Genomic DNA, 6,625 nt, shown 5'->3' with positions numbered 1-6,625 from the left:
GCATTTGACATGCCCATGATGATATCAGACACTTCTTCTTCAGACAGAGCAGTAAACCTTTCCAACGGTACCTGACGACTGGGGTAGTAAGAAACATGAATTGTTAAAATCTGACCTTATGAAGGAACTGAAACGGTGTATTAGAAACGATAAGTAAATCGTGCGAAACAAATTGTGTACAAAACTCTTCTGGTAACAAAACTAGCATTGGGAAATGTTGAGAGTAATTACAATCCCTAACAAAATCCAAAGTATTATTCAACAATGCACTTTATAACTGTGTGAGGGCAAATATGGGGAATACTTGAAATACGCAGCGCATTCACACTGTCATAGCTCATCATTTATGAGTTCAAATCCTATTTAAGATTGGAATTTCTCTTTTCAGGCTTGAGAACAACGGTGTAAAATTCTTCCTTTACAACGATGAGCACTCTGTCTAGACAAATTACAATAACAAAATATCGCTCCAGAGGCTTTCTACGGGCTGAGCCAAAACAAACATTCACTTACACGTATTTATAATCACAAGAAGTTCGTAAAATTGCAAGATCTCGATCTTTGGGATGTGGGTAGACTATTTAACTTTGTCTTCTTAGAAAGCAAAAAAGAAAATAAAATCGTAAGACCACCTGACAAAAAGAAGCCCAATTACAGGTTGTCATTTACATTCGTCTTTTGATAATGATCATGCATTTCCTTGCTTTATCCGGACAGAGTGCACAACTGTTGAAAATTGTGTGAGATGTCCCGACAAGATCGACTGTCGCAGATGCAAACTGGGGTTTTTCAGGCTTAAAAGATCCGCATTCGCTAATTCAACGTGCGTGTTATCGTGTCCGTCTGGGTTTTTCAAAAAAGGGAGAAGATGCCACCGACTTCTAGAAGGTAACTTTTCCCTACATTCTTCATGATATAATGAGTCGCGTTTCCCAGAAAAAGACTGGCTAATTCAGTTTATAACACTCGACTGCCAAACTCCTCTTATTTTAGGTATTCTTTGGATTTCAAGTACTCTCTCGATAGTTTAGCCTAAGTACGTTCTTAATACAATGCAATACAATACAATACAATACATACTTAATTGACCGCTCCCCATAGGGGCTTTTCAGGGCCAATGAAACACAATCAACGAAACAAGTGAACACAACAACTACAACTGTTAAGAATCCAAACTGGCCGGAGGCAAACCAGTTGGCTATTTACAAGTGCAGCTGGGAAGTTGAACCAGGGAATACCAGGAACAAATTCAACGAGTGGTCAGAGCGGGTCTTGAACCCGGAATCTCCGGATCTCAAGGCAAGCGCCCTGACCACTGGGCCACACTGCCTCCTTATAGCTTAGCCTAACAGGTAACTAATGAGCTGAAATAAAATAGGTGCCAGCATCTGCATCTTTAATAGCACTCGACTAAGCCCCCTTCGCTTAAGACTTGGTCAGCTTACCTCGCCTACCCGTTGGTTGAGCATCGGACTACCATGCTGGAGGGTCTTTAATAAATGAGGAGAAACTGCTGCCTTTATAATGACATCTGCAAATGGCTGGACTTTCTACTCTTCTCGGATAAGGACGATAAACCGTAGGCCCCGTCTCACAACACTTGTTATTGATTCTGTGGGACGTTTAAAACCCAGACACTGTTCGTGAAGAGTCACGGGGCATGGAGTTCGCGGTGTTGTAGTCTGGCCTCATTTCATTCATCCATGGGTTGAGTGGGATCGCTGATGGATTGATAGCGGCTGCCTCCTGCGCCTGTATATGCTGATGTCCGATCTCACCCATAGACTGATTGCTTGTAAAGATCTTTTTAAAAATATGTTTTCAGAGAATACGCTACATAAATTCATTACCATGGCCATTACCATTGCCTTATACAATTCACTGTCAATCCGGCCGACTGGGGAGAGTAGGCTAGACCAATAACACCCGGGAAACTGCTGTTTCAACGATTTTGGGCATACAGCTACTCTAACCAGCTGCACTTGCAGAGAAAACTGGTATCGTAGCAACAGCAATAAAAGACGTTGCCTGCGAAAGTGTCCAAATGGTTTTTATTCCCTCGGAAAGAAGCAGAACCTTTGTCTCATTAAGTATTAAATACACGATCTAAATTGTGTGCGGACACTCGCAAGGCCCGCTGTCCGTTTTTAGAAATGCTTGGCCGGCCTGAGACCTCACTTCTTAAACTACTTGAAAATAAACAAGACGCTCCTCTTCCACTTAGTCTATTAATTCAGTTATTTTTGGATTTCCGCTATGTGAATAACTAGCATATACTGAAGTGCTAGGTTTATTAAAATTAGTATAGTGACAACTTCTTTACGCTCAGATTAGATACGGATTATTTACAAGTTTGTGCATGAGATAGTCGCCGAAAACATAGAGCTCGCGGAGGTCCTTATTTTATCTATCGCATGTTGCTGAGACCATCGACTCTCTTTAATGCAGACTTAAACTGATTAGAGTGTAATGTGAAGTGCTTCTTTTCTACGCCATATGAACCATGTGAGCGTTAGCCCTACTAATGGAAATGGGCCCGCGCTCACATTGTTCATATGGGGTTGAAAACAAGCACTTCACATTACATTCTAATCAGTTACGTCTGTTGAAATATAGTGCTTCACGGCCAACGTTTGCAAAAACGTAACCTTTCTTTGTACTTGTACATGTCCATTGCCGTGACTTTAACATCTTAAGTTCCCACGGCCTGCTCCCATCTGACCTTGTAGCTCAGTCGGTAGAGCAGCGGTGATCTAACCCGAAGGTCTTGGGTTCAATTCCTACCCTGGTCAGAGTTTTCTCTGTCCTTGTGTGGGCCCATTTTCATTAGTAGGGCTAACGCTCACATGGTTCATATGGGGTAGAAAACAAGCACTTCACATTACACTCTAATCAGTTGTCTGTTGAAATATAGTGCTTCACGGCTAACGTTTGCAAAAACGTAACCTTCTCTTTAATGCAGCTTTTCGTTTTTTTCCTCAGGATGCATCGATAATTGCGAACAATGCATGAACGGATATGATCGAATAAAATGCAATCCACAAACTTCAAGACTTGAACGGGGCGTCCAAATTTCCTGTTCCAGAAATTGTCTATCCGGTTACCGGATTCAAGAAGACGACAACCAGGGGGAATTCTGTCTGCCTGGAAGGTCAGCTAGTACAACAGGAATTAATTTGACACCTTACACTTGCTTGACTTAACGAAATTAATATTTAGATTCCCAAAATAATCCTTGTTCGTATAAAAGCAGTTTGTTGCAACTGACGGCTAGCAGCGCCAAGCCCTTCATGCAGCTAACGTTATGTATGAAATTTCGATTGAGAAATATGCATAGAATGTGAATCGAGTTGTTCTGCTAAAATCAGTTTGGACACCATTTGACAAGAACGTCACAAAGACAGATTATCACTACAACCTGATCGGATGAGGAATAACGGTTTTAACTACTTTACTACACGCCAAGTATAGTGTTTGAAGGGTTAGGCCATGTGATCTGCAACACGTAGTTTTGCAGGTGAAACAGTCCTCGACATGTTGTTGGATTAAAACAATGAATCTGTCTTAAATTGATTTAGGCATCAGCATTTGTACATAACACGACAACAACAACAACAACAACAACAACCTTTATTTTTACCGATATGATTAATTACGTTTTACAAGTAATGAAAGCAGAAATATATATATTTATTAAAAACATTTCGATACAAACAAGATTTTGAATAAGTGAACTCCACCCCGCAGTTTGTCTAATTAGACGCTCCGTGAGGGTACACTGGGTTGCCAGTGGTACGTGCAGCGTTCCAGGCAATTTTTTCAAGTCTTGGGTCATTAAGACCATTTAAGGGGTCACCCAGAAGTCATACCAGCAGATTTCCTTTGGCTCACACGTTCATACGACGAAACAGATCCTTTTCTGAGGTTAAAAACCTGGCTACTGGCCTATTAATTAATCATTTGTCAGAGAGAAGAAATTTCTGTCATCTTTAGAAAAAATAGACACGCATTGCTTACGTGTGGTAGTGAAGTAACACAGCGATTTATTCCATATTGTCAACTGAGCTACGTGTTGTGTTCCAGGAGATTCAAGTTGTCTTTGCGTAATATGTAGCTCTAACAGTGCACGATATTGTTTTGGTATTATATATCATTGTAGTGTCATGGTAGAAGTCTTAGGTAAATAGCCCTCTGAGAAGACATGTGGTTACTAGCAAAGTACTGAACCCAGAAAGATTGAAGAAAATAAAAGGGAATCGAGCAACATTGGCTTCTGGGCTGACATGTTGATCATTTTCAAATTCCCTCACAACTTCTTTTCACCACAAGTTTAAGCGTGCACTCTGAGCATCTGACAGCTTTGTAATTCAAAAGTTCACTGAATTTTTTCCCCCTGTCCGTTGGGGTTAGTATCTGGATGGGTGACCTTAAAAAATAGACCACTTCGTATAACAGAAACATTGGACCGAAAATTCTATTATAACGCTAATAATGGCGAACTAAGCAAGGTACAGATTTTGTTAGCTTTCTTTATGCAAAACAAATATTGATGCAAAAGTAAAAAAAATTTGATACACAGTTTTTAGGAAGAGCAGAAGGAAGTTTCCAGGACAGTCGATCGAGAATAAAATATTTTGCCATCAGCAATAAAATTTACGACATGAAAACAACATTAATTTTGAACCGCAAATGTAAAAAGTTACGATCAGCGACAAACATTTATCATATTTCAACACACGTATGCAAATTTGTTAAGCTCGAAAATTACACATTAAAAAATTTCACAAAACGTGGAAATCTCACAAAAATCTTTTCCAGCGAAAAATTTATTGAAACAAACAACATATTTGCTATTATGGGCAAAAAACCCTTCCTATTTCAACTGCGTGTGTGCAAACGAGCCACGCAATCGGTCTCACAAAGCATATACAATTAAATAAATTTCTGACAGTTCCGTTTTCGAAAGAACCTTGACCGTAAATAATAAAGCGCAAAAGAGACAACAATCTTTCATCCAAATAATCTTTCACTGTCGCATTTCCATTTTTTTTTACCTTTGCAGAGTTGAGTACAAAATAAATGTTACTTGCCAGGCAACTTAGATGCGACTTCAGTAAACACTGTGATGCATTCAAGGCGTTCGATTCCTTCAATGTTTGTTAAATCCATAAAAGAATTGCCATTTGATGTCAGTGTCGTATATAATACTAAGTTAGTAAAATATTAGAAACAAAGCTCACTTGATATCCAACGGCGAAAAATGAAATTGTTGTCGAAGACCTGTCTCTTTAAAGATTCCAGATATTTATTTTCAGCACCTGTCTGGCTCACCCAATTGACGTTCTATTCTTGAGCTCCATGAGGGTATATTTTGTTTAAAGATCCACTAAAACGCCATTCGCGTTAATGATTTTCGACGCAACTGAAGGTTAACAAGAATTAGTGAAATTTCCAATTGTTACTGGAAGACTGTGCAGAGTTGAGTGCAAATAAATACATTCAGTCAAATAGCCTAACAACAGAGATAACAGATCCACTTAAGGTGTTCGATTCCTTCTCTGTCTTTGTTGAACCCATAAGTTACCAGAGAAATGTTCTCTTGGTTTCAGTGTTGTACATAACACCACCCTGGCGAAATATTAGAAATAAGCTCACTTTGATTTCGGTTCGACGGGAGGAAGATTGCTGTCGAAGTCCATTCATTACTCGTCGCTTTTAAGATTCCAGATCTTTATTTTTCACCGCCTGTCTTGACGTTCCATTCTTGAGCTCCATGAGGGTATATTTTGTTTAAAGATCCACTAAAACGCCATGCGCGTTACAATGACTTTCGACGCCATTGCAGGTTAATTAAATGTCCTCCTGTGTGCACCAGAGAAATCTACGCATTACCCCAGCCCCCTCAAACGTAACCAAACTACGCACAGAAGACTCTATGCACAAAGACACCACTTAGCAGGGGAGTGACAGGCAGGACTTTTCCCGACACGGAAAATATTTTAAAAAACGACGAAATGCAACGCTGATTCCGACTGGGCTTAGCAACCCAGTAATAATAGGGACTTTAAGCAAGGACTACGTAAGTGTCTCCAGTACGAAGAGTTTTAGCCGCGGAAAAATGGAACGAGTACGTAGCATCCTGCCAAAATTCAAACCTCTTGTTTACATTAAGCAAGTCACGTAGTAGTACGGTAGTGTGTTAAGTGTCATGCATCTCTCAGAGAAATAAGAGATTTTCTCCTTGTTTCGCATGATTCTAATTTTATTTCGGAAGGAGAATTTTTAGTTCTCTAACAGGACTATTAGCCTGTCAACTTGACTTTTCCACACTCTTCGTATGGCCAGTTTCACCTTCATGACATGGAAGACGATGAATGTTTGGCGGAGTTTCGAGTTAAAAAGCAAGATTTGGAGACCCTTGCAGGGGCTTTGCAAATACTAGCAACTTTTCATTGTGAGCAACGACAACAACATTTCCATGCGCCTAAAATCAACAAAATTACAGGATTAACTTATTATCGAACTTGATCTCCTCATTCGCTTTTCTCGCTTAAATGCTGACAAATTGTATATGTATGAATTTAAATTGCCAAAGTAGTTCCATCTGGGGAAAGGACATGCGAAA

Source organism: Montipora foliosa, chromosome 6, assembly GCF_036669935.1.
Source record: "Montipora foliosa isolate CH-2021 chromosome 6, ASM3666993v2, whole genome shotgun sequence".
Classification (NCBI taxonomy): Eukaryota; Metazoa; Cnidaria; class Anthozoa; order Scleractinia; family Acroporidae; genus Montipora; species Montipora foliosa.
This window is presented reverse-complemented; position numbering follows the sequence as displayed.